The 24,487-nt window shown below is 48.9% G+C and overlaps 1 pseudogene across 1 annotated transcript in view; it reads left to right on the top strand.

Annotated features, from left to right (window-relative positions):
* The first annotated feature begins 426 nt into the window (after window positions 1-426).
* LOC311228115 (NXPE family member 3-like) overlaps window positions 427-24,487 on the top strand; it is a 29,908-nt pseudogene continuing 5,847 nt past the window's right edge. The window contains exons 1-6 of the transcript in view: window positions 427-483; window positions 583-639; window positions 8,868-9,416; window positions 18,138-18,218; window positions 18,304-18,422; window positions 20,688-20,830. The product of the transcript in view is annotated as an NXPE family member 3-like (transcript). The remainder of the gene's footprint in view (window positions 484-582; window positions 640-8,867; window positions 9,417-18,137; window positions 18,219-18,303; window positions 18,423-20,687; window positions 20,831-24,487) is intronic.

The raw sequence follows: 24,487 nt of genomic DNA, 5'->3' as shown, positions 1-24,487 counted from the left end.
CTAAGTAGTGGTTTAATATATCATACTCTCAATACAGTCAGGGAATTGTACCCCTCAGTTACAGGCGGACACGGGCAAAACCAGGGTCAGTATCAAGAACAGTGTCCACAGCCCGCAAGTCCCACCGGTCCAGAACCCCCTCAGCACCAGAGCCAAGATGAGAGGCGGGGCCCAGCGATGGGAAGTCAGACCGCCAGCGCTGAGATGGGGGAAGCGGCGCCGACCTACAGATGACAAACGAGAGCGTTTATAGAAGCGTTCGAACGACACGAGGCAGTTCATCGAGACTTGATGAAGATACAGCGGGAGATTGGTCAAGCCGCACACGAGACGCAGAGACTGGAACAAGAACTGGCGAGAAAGAATGTACTGCTAGATGGTACAGCGATTGAGGTCCTGCTTCGGGGGCGTCGGAGTTAGGCCGCCATGATCAAGCAATGTCATGTGCCCTGTTGCCCAGACAGGGAGCGGGGCCTCGACAGGGTGCGCAGAGCCTCGGGCGGGGTAGGTTTCCAGACCCCTCCCAACAGCAGGCTCAAAGAACGGTGACTGAACAAAATAGGTACGTGGTTTTCTCCCCAGAACAGGCTCAAGGGGGGCGAGACCAGGAAGGGACTGTCAGAGGTGAGAGCCATGGCGGTAATGGCAGAGAGCAAGGACCGACTCTGGGCCCGATGAACCCAGGGCCATTCGATTACAGGCGGGGGGCCCACAGGGTCCCACAACCGAGGGAACAAGGACAGGTTTGCTGGATCTGTGGAATGATAGGTCATTTTCAAAGGTCATGTCTGCAGAGGCCGCCGGCAGAATAAAGAATATAGATGGATATTAAAAATAGAATGAATTGAATAAAAAATATGTACAACTGATTAGAATAAAAATAGAATAAAAAATATATAGAAGCGTTAGGTGATTAGGTTATGAGTGGAAGTTACTAAAATGGATGTGTGATTAACGTGGCGTGATGAAGTAACTGACGGATGCATGAACTAATCGGACTAACAAGAACATCAAATCAAATGTTAAACAGTTAATAGTAGGTATTCAATATTAGACAGTGAAATTATGTGACACTGCGGCAGCTAGTGGTCAGTAGATTATCCATGCTTGATCAACAATCAGATTGGTCAAAGGGTGGACTGCATGATTAAGAAATTAGGAAGACCCATAGTCTTTCCTAGGTTTTTATGATATTGATAGATCATGAGTAATAGATATAGGCGTTTATTTTTATTTCTACATATTTTTTCTTTCCTAGTGTGTTACAAGCAATTCCTGCCTTAGGCCGGAAGTTTTCATTTTGTTTATTCTTTAGATTTTTTCATTTTGTTTCTTAGTATATACGGGGGTGGTTACGCCCCTAGATGATTTAATTTGGTTTCTAAGAGTGAGTTGAAAAAGAAATGCTCACAAGTTTTGTTTATTGTTTTCAATTATTGTTTTGGGCATGTTTTTCTTTGTTTTGTTTCTTTTCTATATTTTTTCTTAGGAAACCTGACAGGCTGGGAGTGATCTCAACACAGCAGGACTGGGTAGTATATGTCTATATAGTGGACTGAGAACGATGTGGATGGACTAGAGCTGGTTCATGGTTTTTGTTCTCCGCTCATTAAAAATCCAGATCTAGGATCTGGGGGTTGTGTCGCGATTGGTTAAAGTGTTGGGAAACATGATTCTCTGTACGTTGATAAGCTCAGTAGGTTTTGGTCGCCATTGGCCAAATAGCCTTTGTGTAGGGTGTGGACATGTGCAATTGATAATTGGCTTGTGGGGGTCTCTGATGGCTTAGTAGAGGCTGGCAGAGCGTGTGAAAGATGTGTGTTTAAGGCGGACTGTGATTTGTTGCTGTGTGTGTAGGACTGCTGGGGGGGTGGTCTCGTCAGTACTGGCTGTCCGGGCCCCGAGGCAGCTGTCCAGAAATGAAGGTATGATGTTTAGAATTTTATTCCACATCAAAGGGTGGTGGGTTATACTGTTTTGACAGCATAATATAATGAGAGCCATGTAATTTTTTCTGAATTTTGAATATTAACGATCTAGAAGCCATGAAATATATAGATAAATGATTTGGAAAAGAAAGTTGTCAAACTCAGACCAGTAAAGAGTGTCTGAGGGAGGAAAATATGGATTCTCAATCAATTGTTGTGATCGAAGTAACCTGCACTGTCCACCGAAGCGATATATACTCACTGCAGGATACGAATGGGAGATTGGGGAGTCAGCAGTCAGCAGAGCGTGGTACGAGGAAGACCCAGGACTCCATCGGTACTGTTGATCCAGGACACTGGCTAGTGTCTACCCAGCGGTTCCATGGGGAACCACAACACTGCGAGTACCAAGAGATCCAGGAGAAGCCTAACTCTCAAGCGTTGAGAGTTCCGGCCAACGCAGTGACCGAGTCTTGAGGCTTCGGAGGGGAACAAGAGAGGCCAAACGACAGGCAAGCTACGAGGAGACAGGCTGCTAGGCCTCATCAACTGCTCGGGCTGTCAACAGACAGGCTGCAAGGCCTGAGCAACTGACCGGGTGTCATCGAGCGAGGGGGTGGAGCCTCTATCGCCCCTATCAACGACCAGGTCAACGGGGGTTGAGCCAGCGACGACTGCGGGAGACAACAACAACCTCCTCAACAGCCGTGACAGCGCCAGAGGGGAGATCTAATCACCCCACCTGAGATCGACGCAACTGACATCCGAGAGAAGAGTTCCTGGTTCAACTGAACAGGCCAATACAGCAGGGGGTCATGCCCCTATTCGAGTGACAGCACGAGGCACGAGGCCTCGACAGAAGACGGGGTGGGATCGGAAGTCAACTGGCTTTCTGATTCTACCTCCCAGAGTTGGTGGTAGCATTAAGAGGGAGATCAGCAGTCTTGAACTGCACGAGCTCTGAGAAATGAGGAGGGAGTGGACAGGTCAATCCAGAAAACATTGACCCCCCTTCTCCCTGCTCCAAGTCAGAATTTGACAAACCCCAATGGAAACCAGTGGAAATTGATCCTGGTACGAAAAAGAGTGTCAAAGACTGCACACCATAATGAAAATGGACTGAAAATAAAGATGTTTGGGTGACGATAAGGATACCTAGGAAAGAGATGTAGAAAAAGAATGTTGTTTTGATTTTTTAGGATCCAAGTGTGGGATGCCGTATGTAATATGATTTAAAATGGTTTATTTATATCCAGGTAGTGGAAATCAATACGTAGAAGTTGGGATCTATGGTTAACATATAATACTAGCTAATTAAGGATAGTTAATCTCTATCCAAGTGTGGACTGCAGTAGTATTTGGTAACCATAGATAGACATATGTTGCCTGAAACTGGTGTTCAAATCAAACTAATGTGTTCTAGTCTTGTAGAAACAGTCAAAGTGGAAAGATTGCCAATCAAAAATAGTTTATCATTAAACCTGATTTTACGAGGGTGACAAGCTTAGAGAGTGTGTGTGTTTACAGAGACCGGGGGCTCACCACAGGAGGTGATTTGCATACAACTGTTGGCAGCTGCAGACAAAAGATCAGGAGTCAGATATCCTGTGTTAGCGGTTAAACTGGTCCTATGGCCTTACTACATCACAGGAAGTCGTTATCTCATGACCCCGAGGCCAGGCCATCTGGTCTGATTATTACATGTTGAGACAGATGTAGGGGAGGAGCAAAGCGTCACCATTCTCAGTAACATAAAGTACACTTTCAAATGTCTGTTTCTATACTTAGATTAGTTTAATATGAACTACAAATGGTCCTGTTATATTGTGGAAATAATCTTGAATCTAATTATATAAAATATGCCATGTTTATGACTGGGAATCACAGAGTTTGAAATTAGGCCACGTCTGAATCTACATTGGAAAATACTTAAATGTGTTGAATAATAACTGTATAAAATAGATATTGATTTAAGTTAGCAGAATATGATTAGGACACTGGACGGGGGCTTAAATGATAAAACTACTGTGATTCTCATTTAGCATCACAAGAAACTGTTCAAAAATGATATCTCTGTGTTTATGAAATCAATCTCAATTTGAATATATATCTCTCAACAACCAAAGTATTATGTTAGTTAGACGGTATTTATTCTTTGGTTGGAAAACACAGGAAATAGCTGGTGGGCCCCAGGGGACGGCCCCTCTTTTTCAAATACTCTGTCAAGGCTCGCGATTGGGTGGAAATCCTGGGCGTGAGTTCACTTGGTGACGTCTCGCCCAGGGTCTCTGGCTCATGGATAAAATGGGAAGGTGGAGAGACTCTGAAACGGAAACAACACAGGACGACACCCACCTTCACACAGCGGACGGCGCGGGCAGAGGAGAACAACAAAGACAACAAAGAACATCAACAACGGAACAACTATCATTCTTTAAATCTGCTTTCTTAGAAGGACGAGCGGCATAGTGCTCCGGTACCTTGAATATTATAGTGTTCTTTATTGTAATTGAACCAGAACTTTTGTAATTACACTCTAAACTTTGAATTAAAACAGATGCTGTTACAAACCTCTCCTTCATTTCTCCTGCTGCTTAGCTGCTGTCGAACAAGACCAGTTGGTCTTTTGAAAGTACAAGGGTTTTTAGGAGACACAATTCACAACGCAGAGTATGATCCAGCCGGTTCTGATCTTATCAGAACCAGAACATAGACCTTTGTGACTTCAAGCTTTCCTGCAAGAATCCCATCTGACCACAAAGGATCATCATAGGTTGAAAGCCTCTTGGGTTGGACAAACCTTCCATTCCAATTTCAGTAGTAAAGCAAGGGGTACAGCTATTTTAATACATAAAACAGTACAGTTCAGACCAACTAAGGTTACAGCAGACCCCCAGGGCAGGTTTATTATAGTTTCAGGATCCCTTAATAATGTCATGGTAGTGCTAGTTAATCTATATGCACCCAATTGGGATGATGCAGCATTCATGGGAAAAGTAATAGCATGTTTACCTGATTTGAACTCTCACCATTTGATTTTGATCAACTGTGCAATAGACCCACGGCTAGACAAATCTAATCCAAAGAATATCTCTCCCTCTAAAATGGCAAAATCAATTACATCATTTGTGACCCATGGCGTTTTTTTTATCCGAGTAAAAAACACTTCTCTTTCTACTCTCAGGTCCATAAAACATTCTCTAGAATTGATTACTTCTATATTGATAAATATTTCATTCCGGCTGTCAATAATACAGAATACTCAACTATAGTGATATCGGATCACGCCCCATTACTACTTGACATCGCATTCTCACTCCTACAAAAATCAGGTTGGACTGCACATTGTTAAGTGATGATGGATTCTGCCAAACAATATCCAAGGTGATTGACGAATTCCTTATAACCAATAACCATGACAGCATATCCCCATCCCTACTACCTTAAAGGCGGTAGTTAGAGGAGAGATTATATCCTACTCTGCAAGACAAAACAAACTGAGAAAACAAAAACAGGAACAGCTCATGGAAAGTATTGCAAAACTAGACAGAAAATTATCAGTATCCCCAACCCCTGAATTAGACAAGGAAAGACAAAATCTCCAAATGGAATATAACTTACTTTCAACCCGTGAGACTGAAAAACAACTTTTAAGATTACGTGGGTCTTTCTACGAACATGGGGAAAAGGCAGGACGCCTTTTGGCACACCAAATTAAGAGTAGATTGACATCCCAACAAATTGAACAAATAAGGACTCCCTCCGGAGAACTCACAGTCATCCCATCTCTTATTAATGAGACTTTTAAAACATTCTACTCCGAGCTTTATACCTCACAAACCCCTGCGGATGATACAGACATGACAAGGTTTCTTGACAACCTGGAATTCCCATCCATAACCCACACGCAAGTGAGCGAAATAGACCAACCTCTAGAACTTGGTCATATAGCAGACTCGATTGGACTGATACAAAGTGGCAAGGCCCCTGGCCCAGATGGCTATCCAATAGAGTTCTATAAAAAATTCATAGATAAATGAACCCCCCTCCTGTTAAAAATGTTCAATCACTCTCTGGACCAAGGGGCTCTGCCTCCAACTCTCACTGAGGCCTCAATAACCTTGCTATTAAAACCGGGTAAAGAACAATCTGACTGCAGCTCCTACCACCCTATCTCCCTTTTAAATGCAGACTATAAAATCCTAGCAAAAACACTAGCCATGCGGCTAGATTAGGTTATGCCAGGTATCATATCATTAGACCAAACAGGGTTTATGAAAAACCGCAACTCCTTCTCTAATATCCGGCGCCTTTTAAATATTCTTCATTCTCCTGCATCCGGTGAGACACCAGAGGTGGTGATCTCCTTGGATGCGGAGAAAGCATTTGATAGGGTGGAGTGGGGGTATCTGCTAGAGGTCCTTAATAGGTTTCGTATGGGCCCAACATTTATTTCTTGGATAACACTTTTATACTCAGCACCTAAAGCATCTGTGAGTACTAATGGGATGATATCCCAGTACTTCACTCTTGGTAGAGGTACCCGACAGGGATGTTCTCTGAGTCCTTTGCTATTTGCCGTAGCAATCGAACCTTTATCTATTGCGCTCAAATCCGCCAACTCCAATCAAGGAATCTTTAGATATGGTTCGGAACACATACTCTCCTTGTATGCAGACGACTTATTATTATTCATTTCTGATCCACTGTCTACCATCCCTCAGACTATCGGACTGCTGAATAGATTCGGAACCTTTTCAGGTTACAAACTTAACTTTTCAAAAAGTGAATGCTTCCCAGTGAATAATCTAGCCTTACAGATCCCTGAAAAGCAATTCCCCTTTAAGATATCTAAAGACAGTTTTAAGTATTTGGGAGTGAACATATGTCGTACATTTTCAGACCTTATCGAGAATAATTTCTCACCCCTAATAGCCAAGCTTAAATTATACCTGGAGAGATGGAATAGCATACATATAACTATTGCGGGGAGGGTAAACTGTATAAAAATGAATGTGCTTCCACGTTTTCTATACCTTTTTCAATCCCTTCCAGTCTTCTTACCCAAATCCTTCTTTACTAAAGTAAATGCACTGATTTCCCATTTTATATGGGGAGGCAAGCCCCCCAGAATCAAAAGAGAGTTCTTACAGAGGCCTAGAGAGGGTGGGGGATTGGCACTCCCTGATATAAGAAACTATTATTGGGCAGCCAACATCCACAAGATGATTTTATGGACCCAAGAACCGGCACTGAGCTGGTGTGAATCTGAAGCAGGATCCTGCCAGTCTACCTCACTATTGGCCCTGCTCTCATCTGAATTGCCAATCCGGCCGACCAAATTTTCAAGAAACCCAATTGTTGTATCGACTTTAAAAATATGGCTTCAATTCAGGCGCGCCTCTGGACTCCTTGGGTTCTCCAGCCACAGCCCCATTTGCAACAACCACCTCTTTATCCCTCCCCACACTGATGCAGCCTTTTTGACCTGGCAAAGGTCAGGCCTAGTTAGAGTGAGGGACCTATACACCAATAAGGTTTTCTGCAGTTTTAGCGATCTGTGTGAAAATTTGGCCTCCCGAGATCTCATTTATTTCGATACTTTCAAGTTCGAAACTGGGTTAAACAACACAATACCTCCTTCCCTACTATCTCCAACTCAGTAATTGATACAATTCTGGACATCCCCACAAATCAAAAAGGTCTTATATCAAGGATTTACACCCTGATCTCCTGTAACACAGAAACATGTCTTGATAAAATCAAAGAGGACTGGGAAAAGGAATGGGGTGAGGCTATAGATGAGAATATTTGGAATGGAGTATTGGCCAGAGTAAATGACAGCACATCCTGCTCCAGGCTCAATCTGATGCAATTTAAGGTGGTCCATCGCATCTACTTCACAAACTCTAAACTCGCCAAAATATATCCCAATATTACAGACTCTTGTAATAGATGCCACATGTCCCCAGCAAATATGACGCACATGTTTTGGTCTTGTCCCCGCCTACACAGCTTCTGGACAGCTATTTTCAAACACCTCGCCGAGGCTTTCGACATGGAGCTAACTCCCAGTGCAGAAATAGCCATCTTTGGAGTCTTACCAAGACCGGATCACCAAGGGGTTAGGAGAAGAACAATAGATAGAATTGCCTTTGCATCCCTACTAGCACGCAGAAGGATCTTGCTAGAGTGGAAATCACCAGCATCCCCCAAAGCATCCCTATGGCTTAAAGATCTCATGTTCTTTCTAAATCTGGAGAAAATCAAACACAACCTAAGGGGTCTAGTGAAAAGTTTGAAATAGTATGGGGCCCTTTTATTGGTTACATAGCCAAGCTAAAGACATTAGGATAATGAGAAGGAAGGATGAGTGAGAGAGATATGTGTTAGTATGTTCTATGTTTCCTGTTGTGTATTTGTAGGATTGGACAAGATAGGGGAGGGAAAATGGGAGGGAGGGGGGAGGGTTCGTACAAGGTCCTTGAAATGCTAAATACTTGTATTTTGACACAAGGTAGCGCTAACTGTCGGAGATTGGCTTTGAGCCATGAAATATTGGATCCGACTAAAGGTGTATTCTTTACTGTTTATTAATTATTATTATAAATTTTTGCTATATAAAACAGCACTTAAAAGTGAACTGTATCACTTTAATTTTTTAATTCTCTTTTTTGAGAAAGTCCTTGAATCTAATTTTGCAATGTATTTGGGAACCCAGGAGGGAGGGGGGAAGGGCGAAAATACAAAATATGCCATTCAATGTGTAATGTATCCAACTGTACCTTTGATGACTAATAAATAAATGTTTAAAAGAAAATAAGAGCAAAATGGCCGCTGTGTGAACATGGTCAATTCTGGTATTAAATGCATCATACTTCATGAGAATACTATGAATAGGTACAGTAACCTCTCTTCTCTTTCAACCCTCTCTACCAGCTTTGCCCAGAAATCCACTCCACCCCTCAGTACCTGGCCCGTCTTTCACACCACAACCACAACTGTAGCTACTGGGGCCGAGAGTTGTCATCTGAGGAGGCCGTGGAGCATCGCTCCCTACTCGATTCCATTAAGTGGCCTGAGCCTCCACTCTTCTCCACACTGAAGGAGACAAGTGACCCCGCCCACAGCTGGTTCACAATCCTTCCGGTGGTGGGCGGCGGAGAGCGGCATGTAGGAGATCAGCTCGATGTTCGGATCCAAATGAATGACTTCCAGGATCGGCCCAAGCGGTACGGGGGAGACGTCTTATTTGCTCGGCTGCACAACCGGGAGCTTGTCGCGGGCATGATGGCGCAGGTGGTGGACCACCTGAATGGGTCCTACTCTTGTGTTTTCCCATTACTCTGGGAGGGTAGTGCACAGGTGGAGGTGACACTGCTCCACCCTAGTGAGGCTGTCTCTGTGCTTCTCAGGACAAAAAGGCAACAGCCTGACCGGCTGTTCTACAAGAGCCAGTTCCGCTCAGGCACTGTGTCCGAAACCATGGTTTGTGTTATGGTTTGACACCGACCCCAAACGCAACGACACAAGAGAGTAGGATTCAGAGTTGCCAAAAACAGGGGCTTGTTTATTGAGACTAATTAAACAGCATAGAATAGGAAGAGTCTAAACAAGACAGGAATTCAAGCAAGGATGAAACTGTTCTGCTGCTCTGCAGCTTCTCCCGAGGTGGTAGTAGGGGGTAGCAGATGCTGACGTCAGAGCCGCTCTGCAGACTTCTCTCGGCAGAATCTCCGAGGTGATGCGGGACCGAGAGAGAGAGAGAGGGAGCGAGTCAACACAGGGTGCAGGTAGAACGAGCAGGAGAACAGGAGAGGTGACTTGTACCCAAAAACAAAAGTTATCCAAGTGAACTAATCTTCGTGTAAACACACACAGTGAGCAATGTTCCAAAACACAATCCCAAGTGAAAAATATCTTCGGTGCAAAAATAGACACTGAGAGCGAAGTCCAAAATACAATCCAAAGTGATAATATCTTCGGTGTGATAAACACACAGTGGGAGATGTTAGGTCAAAATATTATCCCAGTGAAACAATCAAAAAGGCAACCGCTGGGTGAGTGACTGTCTGATAAAAAGGTGGTAATCTTCAGTGTTATAAAAACACACGAAAACGGAATTTGATCAAAGACAGTCATTAAAAACTCACCCAGGCGTTGTGCGTAAAGAGCGCTGGAACAGCAGCGGAGCGAGCGCGTCGCCACGGGAAAAAGGTGTCCAAGAGGAAGGCTTCTTGGATATCCTGGAGGTAAAGCACAGGGAACAACAGCAGCAGCAGGAATGGCGAATGCAAACAGAAAATATCAAAACGATCCAACAAAACTTGAGTGGGGAAACGGGGTATAAATAATACGGGATTGATTGATTGACAAGCAGTGACAGCTGGGGGATGTGATTGAAAAGCGTGTGGACGGGAGAGAACCAATCAACGACATCTCTGGGAAGAAGCATGTGAATGGGGGAATGAAATGATTAACAGAAACAAATGGAAAACAGAGCGAGGTGGTTTAAAGGAACAGAGCGAGTAGGTGAGCAAGGACAGAAACCTCACAGTACCCCCTCCTCCACGGGAGCCACCCGGCGACCAGGCCGACCCGGCTCGTCAGGATGGGCACGATGGAAGTCAGTGATCAAGCCGGGATCCACGATGAGCTGCCGGGAGACCCAGCTACGCTCCTCAGGACCGTAACCCTCCCAGTCTACCAGGTATTGGAACCCCCGGCCCCGCCGACGAACGCCCATCAACCGGCGGACCTGCCACTGGGGGTGACCATCCACCAACACGGGAGGCGGAGGATCAGGAGCTGGAGGCATAAGGGGACTGAGGGAGACGGGCTTAACCCGGGAGACATGGAACACGGGGTGGATGTGCATGGACGCAGGAAGTTTCAGGCGCAGGGCCGCCGGACTGAGTACCTTCAGGACCTCGAAAGGTCCGACGAAACGGGGGTTGAGTTTCTTGGCCGAGGACTGTAGCGGCAGGTCCTTTGCGGAGAGCCACACCCTCTGCCCAGGGCGGTAAGTCGGCGCAGGAACCCGGCGCCGGTCGGCACCACGACAGGCGCGCTCAGATGTCCGGAGCAGCGCGGTCCTGGTGATCTCCCAAACTCGTCGGCAGCGGTCGAGGTGGACCTGCACGGAGGGAACTGCCACTTCCGCCTCCTGTGCGGGGAAAAGAGGGGGTTGGTAGCCCAGGGAAACCTCAAAGGGTGAGAGGCCGGTGGCGGAACTGACCATTGAATTGATGGAGTATTCAACCCAGGGAAGGAAACGGCTCCAGGATGCCGGTCTCTCGGCTGCCACACACCGAAGAGCAGACTCCACGCTCTGGTTCATCCTCTCCGTCTGCCCGTTAGTCTGGGGATGATAACCAGAGGAAAGACTGACCGTTGCCCCCAATCCCTTGCAAAAGGCCCGCCATACCTGGGAGGTGAACTGGGGCCCCTGGTCAGAGACGATGTCCTGGGGAAACCCATGAAGGCGGAACACGTGGTGAGTCAGGAGGTCCGCCGTCTCGGCCGCCGAGGGAAGCTTGGAAAGGGCCACGAGGTGAACCCCCTTGCTGAATCGATCCACCACGGTCAGAAGGCAGGTGTTCCCCTGGGAGGAGGGCAGACCTGTGACGAAGTCCAGCGCCACATGTGACCACGGACGGCTCGGAACGGGAAGTGGCTGCAAGAGCCCGGAGGGTGCCTGGTGAGAGGCCTTGCTGCGGGCACAGACCGCGCAGGCCAATACGAACTCCTTGACATCGTTCCGCATGGTGGGCCACCAGAAACGACGAGCCAGGAAGGAGAACGTGCGATGGACGCCAGGGTGGCGAACCGGCTGGTATGGCCCCAAAGCAGTACCCGGGACCGGGCAGAGTCGGGGACGAAGAGACGATGCATAGGGACGTTGCTAGGAGCACGCTGGAAGCGTAGGGCACGCCTAACCACACCCTCGATGCCCAAGGTGATGGCTCCAACCACTCGGGCCTCCGGGAGGATGGGAGTAGGGTCCTCAGAGGGTGGAGCCCCCTTGGAGTGTAACCGGGACAGGGAGTCGGCCTTCGTGTTGCGGGAACCGGGGCGGAAGGTCAGCGAGAAGTCGAACCGACTGAGGAAACTGGCCCATCTCGCCTGCCGACCGTTGAGGCGCCTGGAAGCGCGGATGAACGTCAGGTTCTTGTGGTCCGTCCAGATGGTAAAAGGCTCCTCGGCACCCTCTAGCCAATGACGCCACTCCTCCAACGCAGCCACGACCGCCAGCAGCTCCCGATTGCCGGTGTCGTAGTTCCTCTCGGCAGGGAGGAAGCGACGCGAGTAGAAGGCGCAAGGATGCACCTTCTGGTCCGAAAGAGAACGTTGGGATAGGACAGCGCCCAGGCCAGTATCCGAGGCGTCCACCTCCACAATGAACTGTCTCTTGGGGTCAGGGTGGAGCAGGATAGGGGCGGAAGTGAACCTCTTCTTGAGGGAGCGGAACGCAGCGCATGCCGCTGAGGACCAGTCGAACGGCAGAGCGGGGGAGGTCAGCTTGGTAAGTGGCTCCGGCACTTGACTGTAGTTCCGGATGAACCTTCGGTAGAAGTTGGCGAACCCGAGGAAACTCTGTAACTCCTTCCGAGTGGTGGGTTCAGGCCAATCCTCCACAGCTTGGATCTTGCGAGGATCCGCTCGGGTCAAGCCCTTCTCAACGATGAAGCCCAGGTAGTCGATGGAGTCGGAGTGGAAACGGCACTTCTCCGCCTTGACGAAGAGCCGATTGTGGAGGAGGCGCTCCAGCACACGGCGGACATGCTGGATGTGTTCCTCGAGGGTCCTGGAGAAGATGAGAATGTCATCCAGGTACACCACCACGAACACCTCCAGCATGTCGCGAAGGACGTCGTTCATGAGTGCCTGGAATACCGCCGGGGCGTTGGTGAGGCCGAACGGCATCACTAGGTACTCGTAGTGGCCCCTGGGGGTCTTGAAGGCGGTCTTCCATTCATCGCCCTCACGGATACGGACAAGATGGTAGGCACTCCGGAGGTCCAGCTTGGTGAAGAACGAGGCCTGGGTCAGTGGCTCGAAGGTGGAGCTCATGAGAGGTAGAGGGTACTTGTTCTTGATGGTGATCTCGTTGAGCTGACGATAGTCGATGCAGGGTCGCAGGTCCCCATCCTTCTTACCAACAAAGAAGAAACCGGCCGCCACCGGGGAGGAGGAAGGCCGAATGAGTCCTGCTTCCAATGACTCAGAGATGTAGAGATCCATCGCCTTCTTCTCCGGAACGGTCAGACTGTAGAGGCGGCTGCCGGGAAGGGGAGCCCCTTGGCGCAGTCATAGGGGCGGTGAGGTGGAAGGGCCTGAGCCCTGGATTTACTGAAAACCTCCAAGAGGTCGTGGTACTCGGGAGGTATGGACGAGAGGTCCGGAGGCAACTCACCAGCGGGCCTCCGAGGCGGGGGACAGGACGCCGCCTGCAGACACAGGGCGTGACAGGAGGAGCTCCAGCCCTTGATGGTACCGGAGGACCAGGCGATGTGGGGCTCGTGCAGCGCGAGCCAGGGCCTACCCAGGACCACCGGGACAAGGGGGGATTGGGTGATGAGGAACTGGATTCTCTCGACGTGGTTCCCAGCGATGGTCAGCACGACTGGGCCGGTGCGTTGAGAGATGTCGGCCAGGCGGTGTTGGTCCAACGAGAAGATCTCCAAGGGCCTCACAAGGTCCTCAAGTGGAATGTTGGCTCGGGTAGCGAACTCGAAGTCGAGGAAATTCTCGTCTGCCCCAGGGTCGATGAGGGCCTCCACCGTGGCACGTTGGTCCCCCCAGGCCAGGGTGACGCTCATCAGATGGTCAGGTGGTGCGCGGCGCTGGGAATGGGAAAAACGGCTCACCAGGATCTCCCGGGGTCTCGGCGAGCCTGATCTTTTGGCCGGGTGGGGCAGTCTGCGATTCGGTGTCCCGCACCTCCGCAGTAGAGGCAGAGACCGGACCTGAGCCTTGCCTCACGCTCCGCCTGGCTCAGATGAGAGCGTCCCAGCTGCATGGGTTCCTCCTCGCGAACCGAACGGGAAGGCCTGCTACCACCAGTAGTGTTGAGGACAGGGCGTCCAGGAGTGACGTCATGCGTCCGGGGAATCCGGGGTACCTCAGGAGGTAACAGTCGGGTCCTCTCGCGCCTTCTCTCCAGGAGGCGTCCGTCGATGCGGATGACGAGGCTAAACAGGTCCTCGAGGGAGTCGGGCAACTCCCGGGTAGCGAGCTGGTCCCGGACTGCGTCACTGAGTCCCCTCAAGAAGGTTAGGCGAAGTGCAGGGTCGTTCCATCCACTCTCCACCGCCGCCAGTCGAAACTCCAGGACATAGTCCGTCACCCTGCCGCTCCCCTGTCGGAAAGTCCCCAACCGGGCTCCGGGGTCCAGACCTCGGGCTGGATGGTGGAACACTCTGCGGAGCTCCGCCACGAAGTCTGGATAGGAGAAAACAAAATCTGCATCCATTGCCCAGGAGGAAGTGACCCACTGGGCAGCATGGCCTGAAAGCAAGTTCGTCATATAAGCCACTTGGGACCCTCGAGCAGTAAAACGGCTTGGTTGATGACGGAAAACCAACTCACATTGCATGATGAATGTGGCACACTCCTCGGGATTGCCGTCGAACAGCCGTGGGACGGAGAGACGGGGTTCCCGAGGTGCGGGATCTGCTGGGGCTGCGGTGAATGCTCCTGAAGGATGTGAAGGAAGTAAAGCATTAACGGTGTCGCTCAGCGAGTGAAGCTGAGCGAGAATACCGGATTGTTGTCCCGCCAGAGCGGCCATTGACCCTTGAATAGGCAGGACCTGTTCCCTGAGATCCTGCACCGCAGCCGCAGCCCTCTCTAGTTGGAGACTGTGATCCCTGGTCAACTCGACTTGATTAGCAAGTGCGGTTCTGACCCTCTCTGTGTCGGCTGGGGTCGTCATTTTGGTTGGATCGTAATGTTATGGTTTGACACCGACCCCAAACGCAACGACACAAGAGAGTAGGATTCAGAGTTGCCAAAAACAGGGGCTTGTTTATTGAGACTAATTAAACAGCATAGAATAGGAAGAGTCTAAACAAGACAGGAATTCAAGCAAGGATGAAACTGTTCTGCTGCTCTGCAGCTTCTCCCGAGGTGGTAGTAGGGGGTAGCAGATGCTGACGTCAGAGCCGCTCTGCAGACTTCTCTCGGCAGAATCTCCGAGGTGATGCGGGACCGAGAGAGAGAGAGAGGGAGCGAGTCAACACAGGGTGCAGGTAGAATGAGCAGGAGAACAGGAGAGGTGACTTGTACCCAAAAACAAAAGTTATCCAAGTGAACTAATCTTCGTGTAAACACACACAGTGAGCAATGTTCCAAAACACAATCCCAAGTGAAAAATATCTTCGGTGCAAAAATAGAGACTGAGAGCGAAGTCCAAAATACAATCCAAAGTGATAATATCTTCGGTGTGATACACACACAGTGGGAGATGTTAGGTCAAAATATTATCCCAGTGGAACAATCAAAAAGGCAACCGCTGGGTGAGTGACTGTCTGATAAAAAGGTGGTAATCTTCAGTGTTATAAAAACACACGAAAACGGAATTTGATCAAAGACAGTCATTAAAAACTCACCCAGGCGTTGTGCGTAAAGAGCGCTGGAACAGCAGCGGAGCGAGCGCTTCGCCACGGGAAAAAGGTGTCCAAGAGGAAGGCTTCTTGGATATCCTGGAGGTAAAGCACAGGGAACAACAGCAGCAGCAGGAATGGCGAATGCAAACAGAAAATATCAAAACGATCCAACAAAACTTGAGTGGGGAAACGGGGTATAAATAATACGGGATTGATTGATTGACAAGCAGTGACAGCTGGGGGATGTGATTGAAAAGCGTGTGGACGGGAGAGAACCAATCAACGACGTCTCTGGGAAGAAGCGTGTGAATGGGGGAATGAAATGATTAACAGAAACAAATGGAAAACAGAGCGAGGTGGTTTAAAGGAACAGAGCGAGTAGGTGAGCAAGGACAGAAACCTCACAGTTTGTAACCTCTGCCTGACTTCAAATCAGCAGCCACTGTGCAACTACAGCGATCACAACCCAGGAGAGCACTATTACTGCTACAAGCCCACGAAACTGAGCTGTGACAAAAGGTTTGACAACTATAGCGGTGGCTTGAAGAGAACCGTCGCCACCAGGGAGGACGCACTGCTCTTTAAAAGGTGAATTAAGGTTATGGTTGCACAATCTGATTTCAGTGTTCTCCCTGGAATAAAATAATTGTTTTAAAAGAGCTGAGCTATCCAAGCCATACGCCATACACAATCAAGGTCAACAGTAGATTCAACATTGAGAGTTCTACATTGATTTATTCATAAATCTTTTCAGATTTATTGTGAACATTCATGACCTCTAGAGGAAGAATCCTATTGATTTTGATGACCCTGTGTCCTTTCCTCTAACACCATCATCAGGCCAAACTTTTAATTATGAGTGGCTCCTTGTGGAGAACAAATTGACTATGTCCGCCATATTGGATTAAAAACTTCATTTTGAAAAACACTTTTTCCATATACTCCCCCCTATAACTGATTATCTCAACCTGCTGTGTGGCATATGGGGACCATTGTTTTCCAATATATTATTTATTCCCACAAAAAGTATAAAATATTCCCTAACGGCTTGTCCGATCATGGTTACATTGTAAATTGTACATACATTGAAAATGTTATGTAAAGTAATACGGCCACCATTTCGATTTCTCAAAAACGAATTGTCTCCTACTTTTTCCTACTCCTAGGCCATTCAAAAATAATCAATTTACTGATTAAAAGCTGTATGAAGACAGTTTGACCATATCAGGGTCATGGTCAAAAGGCACAATCTAGGTTTTGGGCCATTTAATTTATTTTGTTGTCTGACACCCAACAGCGTAAGTACAGTAGTACTGTTGAGACCTATAGAAATGTCCTCTCTTGGGCAGCTGGGTGGCGCAGCGGACATTGCGCTTGTCACCAACGCAAGAGACACCGGGTTCGACTCCGGCTGTCTGCGTTGCCTCCGGCTTGGGCCAGTCGTCATACTAACTCAATTGGCAGAGTCAGCGGGTGAAAGTCAATGGGTGGTAATCTGGACGTTGTGGACAGCGACTCCTACAGGTCGGTTGGGGACGCCTGCACAGCAGAGACAGGAAATGGCGGGGGTAGTGTGAGCCTCCCACACGTTACTCCTCGCCAATGAGAGTCCGCGCTGGCAGGTGAAAAGATGTGACAGGCTGCCTCCTCGTGTATCGGAGGGGACACGTGATGCAAGGCTTCTATCCTCCCTACAACCGGCCAGTGGGGGGCATATGCGAGCAACGTTCAAGACAGGGGAGGGGAGAATTGGCACAGCGGGTAATTGTGATGGGAGAAAAATAGAAAAAGAGACGAAAAAGTGGATACAAAAAATGTCCTCTCTTTTTCCTCAGTGGTGTCAACCTCCAAGTCCACATACGTGCTTCAAAGTCTGACAGTGTCAATGTGTTGCCTAAGAAGCAAGGTAGGCCTACTGGGAGTGCATGTGTGTTTGCCTGTGTAAAGATGCTGATTTGTAGATGTAAATTATGTTATAACCCCAACTATAGAACTCTCATAGGTGACATATGTCCGGCTGCTCCAGTCTCTTCGGTTTCTCCGGTACCTCTGGAAAATGAATGGACTATTAATAGATCATTCCTAGCTCCGTCTGTGGTTCATGTAGGCTGTGGTTCCTGTGAGCAAGACATGTCAGCAGCGGAAGGTCACCTCAGTCACATTTTGTAAGATTTGATAGTGAGCAACATTGGACTTTTGTCCATCCAGACCTGCCACTTAATGCACCTTGTCGCGATTGGATGATAAATACGCCATTGAGATGACTAGGGTAGTTGTGCCCTTCCTCTTAGATTCTCCATAAAGGCCTAATAACATTTATTTTCCCACAGTGGCTCTACATTGATGATGTAATAATCGGTGCAGGGGTTGCAGATTATTTGTTACATTAACATTGATTGGGAACATGTAGAGTGTTTTTTTCGTTCCCGTTTTTTTTTTCAAAACCATTGAAGACATGTCTTATTTGCTCTCAGACAAACCAGAGGGGACACCAAGGCCTATGAAGGTGATGCCTTCTGGATACTAGTACCAGGGTGTGTGGCGAGCGCTGGGTGGAGTTCCAGTTCGCCAGTTCCTTACCTCGTCTGCCGTCATCCAGTGTCTGAAAAACAAGCAGGTTCACCGGAGGGGGACTCCACTGCCCGACAGTGGTTTGAGTACATCAATACAGCGTTACCAGGTAAGTGTTGCTAATCAATCTTACTATTTTTGCATCCATATCTTTGTTTAATTTTAACTTGTTGATCATAAATCTTGGCCCTTAGAGCTGACAGAGATCCTTCACTCTCCTGTGAAACTTGGACCATACGAGGCAGTGAACATCCCTAATAATGTCAGGATGACCTTCCGCTGCCACGGTCCTCCCATCTCCTTCAATGTCCCAGTCAGCTGTAGTATTAGGTTATATTTGTATAGGAACCTTTGTGCGGTAGGAACCTTGATGTGTGACGGGGGGGAGTTTGCCCCTCATCCAACCGGGTGAACATGTGTGGATCAGAGACACTAAGGAGCGAGGCACAGTGGTGTCTATGGCAGGCACACCCAGGTCTTACCTTGTGGAGACACCCGGAGGAGGTACCCTATGGAGAAACAGGTCTCACCTCTCCCCAACCCTGGTGGCTCCAGATTCTGAAACGACTTACCTGAGACGACACCATGGGTGAACCGTGAAACAGATGTAGTGGAGACACATGTCGCTAAAGTGACTCAAAACCAACAGCAGCAAAACAAATTATAAAAAAGAACCTATAAAAAAAAAAAAAAACTGACAAGTAAATTGGTAGCCTATTATCTTTCCCCTCTTATTCATTATCCATTTCTCTTATTCATTAATTTATTTATTTCTCTGCCTTATTACTGAATCATTTGCTTGCTTGTATTGTTTGTTTTTTAGTTTAATTTTGTTCCTTTTTTCTTTTTGTTTATTTTTGTTATAAGGAGTAACGCTTCACAGCCTGGTTCAAATAGTGGTGTGCCACCTGGCAATTTAAAGGGGAAGTTAACAGGGAGCCAAGTAGGGTAATATAGGACTAGTGAGCCTATGTTGTGGTTTACTTTCTGTTTGGGGAGGGTATGGGGGATGAAAAGGGTGGGGGGGGACCTAGTACAAATACATATTATCTTCACGAACTCAATGCATGTGATCTTGTGAACCATGATAGATTGTATGACATAACTGAAGTGACTAATGGTAGGCATATGCACTGCGAACATGTGTGTGTGTGTGTGCAAAAACACACGCACACGCTCATGTTCAAATGGAATGCTGCAATCTCTATAACAAAACCACAATTAAACCCCTTATTGAAGATATAATGCTTGTTTGCAAAGTTTGCTGGAGCCACTTCATCCAGAAGGGCACACCCCGGTCAGAGAGCGGACGCAGACACAGAGAACAGTCCTTTCGTATTTATTAAGGATTCTGTTGTTGAGCGATATGCTTCCATCCAGGTCGTAGGGCTGGATGGAGCGATCAAAGATTGAGTGAGTGGTGTTCTGCAACAGATAAGCAGAACACACAATAATTAACAGAGGTACATGCTTATTAATCATAACCTGAACACACAGCAAAATATGCTATCTAGCATATTAGCATTGGCTGCATGGACCAAACATAATGCGCACAACTGAAAGGATGCTATCTAGCATGTTAGCATCGGCCGCATGGACCAAACATAATGCACACAACTGAAAGGATGCTATCTAGCATATTAGCATTGGCTGCATGGACCAAACATAATGCACACAACTGAAAAAGATGCTATCTAGCATATTAGCATTGGCCGCATGGACCAAACATAATGCACACAACTGAAAAGATGCTATCTAGCATATTAGCATCGGCCGCATGGACCAACATAACAAGTAAATGGCAGAATGCAATGGCATCCAGAACACACAACTGAAGAGATGCTATAGCATTATTGGCATTAGCATAGCTCAATTAGCAGCATGAATTAACACAACGTAGCAAACCAAATCATAGTCACACATGCATGTCACAGCATCTCAACACATAAGGCAGGCTACATATGACATGTATCTATCATTACCATAGGCACTATATTTGTAGGCTATTGGTGACTTACTTAGTTCATGAACGCACTCTTACTGGGAAAGCAGACAGCAATGGAACACATGGGGGCAAGATGGCCGCTGTATTTAAACCCATTAGGACCCCTGGGCTGTCCAGAGAGATGCCAGACTATAAATAATAGGACCCCTGGGCCATCAAAGAAGTGCCTGACTGGAAATGACAATACACAGCATAACAAATCATGGGGAATTTACAACAGCCGCCCCAAGAATAGCATAGCTATTATGTAAACAGTCAAATTCCCTAAGTGGCTACCGAGGTCTCTGATTGTCGCCATCATTTGCCACAGTCGGGTCGGGAGCGTAGGACACTTGTGGCAGGGAGGCATCCCGCCGCCCCATCAGCAACCTGTTTGGTGTCACATAATGGTGGCTTAAGGGGCCGCAACCGGGCAGGAGGTAAGTCTGCCACCATTGGAGCCACCGGCTCCCACCTCCACTTCCTACATCCTGTGCAGGTCCTCTGATGATGCTTGATGGCCCGTCTTCCCCACAGGACCCAGTACTGGTGCCTGATCTCTGCGAAGACCCTATCGGGCCCTGGGTGGAGTAGGCGGGCATCTACATCCTTGATGAGTTTCGTCACTGCATGGCCAGGATCGAGAACTATGGGGTGGATGTCAGTAGAACAGGAGGTGTCCAGGTGACAAGAGCGTCCACCAATTTGGAGAAGACCCATTGTATGATCCATCTCTGGTGAGAGCGTACTGAGCTTACTACTGGGCAGTACTGGGTTTCCAGCTCTGAGACACTTAAATCCCTCTGGGAAGCAGTCCGCCTGGCTGGTCTTCAGCAGGAAGACTTCGGTGTCATGCAGGTTAGGTTGAGTTAAGGAGGAGTCGGCCGCCGCCCCGTGATGGGTGAACCATGACTCGTCAGACTCATTTACCGCTTCTTCACCCAGCTTGGCAACACATCCTCCATCGAGCTTTTTGATCTCTGCTCCAGTGATTTGAGCCTTAGCTGAATCTCCTACCAGTCTTTGCTCTGTGTTACGGGGCATTGGCATGACTGCTTTGGCAGTGGCTTTCAGTGGTGGCGCATCCTTTGCGCGGAGCAGAGGCGTGGCGTATCGGAGTGTGTCACCAACCTTCACCCTCTCAGTGCGTGCTTCCAGGATGCCCACAGTCTCGTGGTCCAGACGGGCCCTTACTGCTAGCTTTCCACTTCTAAATGGAAGCACATCAAGCTGCCAGAGACGTTCAACGTGTTGATAGAGGTCGTCCGGTGCAGACTTGAGAGAGGTAAAGTAGCATGAAGTAGCCTGTGACGCAAGACCATCTGGGCCTTGGAGTGCCCAGCCGAGCGCTGTGTGGACTGCTGCGGGTCCACCTTTGGGGCCGAATCTGATGGGTTCTTGGGATGTGATCAGATGGGTGCAGTCTGCACCAATTAGCAGTAGTGGATGCACTTGACTGAAGTCCTGCAATGGGAGCCCCCTCAGGTGGCGATAGCGTTCCTGAAGCGCAGTCACAGGGTAAGACTGCTCGGACAGGGCTAATCGACCTGCTGTGAAGGCGCCCTTCACCAGGTGCTGTTCAGAAGGATGAGTCAGGGAGGCCACATGGAAATCTACAGACTTGCCAGTGAGGCGAGCCACGTCCTGGCGAATCGTCCGCAGTGCGAGGGACTCCACTTCGCCTTTAAGGTCCAGGTGTCGAGCTGCAGCAGGCAGTATTATCGTGCGTTCAGCTCCATCGTCTAGGATCGCATAAGTGTGCAGTGACTTGCTCCCGTCAGTAATGACGATTGGTACCACCTTAAGGTACACCTTCCCTCCTTGTTTGGAGTTGGAGAGCGAGGCACCATCCTTTGGTGTGATGAGGTAGGCACGGGGACCCGGCTTGGCGATGGCGTGGAGAACTCTGAGGTGGACCTCCTGGCACTCACTGCATGGTTTCCTCAAGGTGCAGGCATCTTGCACATGGCCGGTCGACCTGACTTCCATCCCGTTAGGTCCTTCCAGTGATGTGAGCATTCCCACTAGCAAGTCGACGCTAAGGGCGAAGCTCTGGAAGGCTTTGGTATCTCCTGCTTTGAGATCAGGAGCGTTCAGTAGTGCGGCAATCTCGCTTTGTGCAAGCTGATATGGCTGTCCGTATTGCCGCTGCAAGGCCTGCATGGCGGCGGTGTAGGGTTGCGCATAATGCCTGCAGGACTGGGCTATCAGCTTAGCCTCATCTAGAACCAGCTGCTCCATAAGTACACGGTACTTGTAGTGCTCAGAAAGTTCAGTGTGGGCATCGAGTAGGTGGTCCAGCGCCATCTTAAGGTCCGTGAACTCTCTCTCGCTGTCATGGACCAGGTTAGGCAGTTTAGGTACAGGGACTGGCTGCCTGGGAGGCTGGAGAGCGTATGGATCCTGTAGTGCTGTGTACTGGGCCTGATGGACATACTGGACCGGTGGAACTGCTACATGATAATAGGGTGCTGGACCGGGTGTTGGATGCACAAGCTGATAGGCTGGCTGAGTCGATGCAGCAGGCTGAGGCTGATACACTGGTTGTGGATGGTGGCTCAGTTGGTGCAGCAATGGTTGATACATATGCTGAGCAGGGATGGCTTGTGGAGGCTGACATGCTGGTTGTTGATGGCTCTGCTGGTACGGCAGTGCTTGATGCAATTGCTGAGCAGTGTTGATTGGTGGAGGCAGATATGATGATCGTTGATGGTGGCTCAGCTGGTGCGGCAGCGCTTGATACGCTTGCTGAGCAGGGAATACTGGTGGAGGCTGATATGCCCTCGCTGCTGCGACAGCGGTTGTGAATGGTGAAGGCGGCGCTGTCCAGGAGGGTAGTTGATAGGTAGACTGCTGAGGTGCACCTGCTGTATGTTGGCCCACTGGCTGGAGAGCAGCTGCAGTGGGTAACCATCGTGCAGGGTAGAGTGCTGTTGCAGTCTGAGGTTGATAATTAGGCTGTGCAGGCGTAGCTGTAGTATATTGATGCACTTGATATGCAGATCTCATTGGCGTAAGCTCATACCGGGTCTGTGCGGCCGCTGGTGTGCTGCCATGCCTGCTCCTCACCATTGATGACACAGGCTGGTTTGACCGGTAGGTAGGCTGGTAACTTGGTACCGTTGGCATTTGCTGGCCCACGTGACCCACTGCTTGCATCACCTGGAAGTCAGACTGTGGCATGACCAGACTCATCGCGGTGGGGGCTGGGGGCCTCGGAGCAGCCCCGAACAGCGGTGCGGAGGTTACTGTCGGCGGTAGGGACTGAGTCGACATGTAGGCTTGCTGCCTTTGGCCCGGTGTACAGGTTGTGGCTTGAGACTGTAACGTTGCAGTTGTTGGGCACAGCAGCGGTATTAGTGGCAGCGAGCTCGACCATGGTGAGCGGTTGGGTGGGACGCTCAGACTATGATGTGACAATGGTGGTGGAAGGCGTAGGGGCACGGTAGAGCAAGGTCCTCTTGCGTCAGAGGTGCCACCTGTTAGGCTCCGACTGTGGTGGCTCTGCTCTGATGGGGATGGCGATGTGAGCCCCACACACACTTCCCGCTGGTCAGGCCGGGTGTTAGCATACGGTGATAGGTCCCAGTGTCGCGTCTGATCGACTGCTCCCGGCAATGAGAGGCAGGGAGGGGGCCCGAGCGCAGTGTGGAGCTGGTCACCTGTAGCTGCAAACTCGGTCTGCAGGCTGAGTGACCGCAGCTGCTGTGCGGTGGCACCTTCGCTGTCATCTGGTAGAGACGGTGCAGTATTAGGCATGAGGGACTGTGGTAAACTAACCAGATAGCCTTGCAGGTGTGCTGGAAGCTGTCGCAGCCTTCCTCCTCGTCTTCCATTTTCGTCTGCTGCTGTTCTCTGTGTGTCCATGGCGCCGTCGTGGGTGAAGTTATCCGGCTCGAAGGACCAATATTGAAGATATAATGCTTGTTTGCAAAGTTTGCTGGAGCCACTTCATCCAGAAGGGCACACCCCGGTCAGAGAGCGGACGCAGACACAGAGAACAGTCCTTTCGTATTTATTAAGGATTCTGTTGTTGAGCGATATGCTTCCATCCAGGTCGTAGGGCTGGATGGAGCGATCAAAGATTGAGTGAGTGGTGTTCTGCAACAGATAAGCAGAACACACAATAATTAACAGAGGTACATGCTTATTAATCATAACCTGAACACACAGCAAAATATGCTATCTAGCATATTAGCATTGGCTGCATGGACCAAACATAATGCGCACAACTGAAAGGATGCTATCTAGCATGTTAGCATCGGCCGCATGGACCAAACATAATGCACACAACTGAAAGGATGCTATCTAGCATATTAGCATTGGCTGCATGGACCAAACATAATGCACACAACTGAAAAAGATGCTATCTAGCATATTAGCATTGGCCGCAT

This window comes from Notolepis coatsorum (assembly GCF_963971535.1).
Source record: "Notolepis coatsorum genome assembly, chromosome: 5".
NCBI lineage: Eukaryota > Metazoa > Chordata > Actinopteri > Aulopiformes > Paralepididae > Notolepis > Notolepis coatsorum.
Note: the sequence above shows the minus strand (reverse complement) of the source record. Positions and strands in the feature narration are given on the sequence as shown.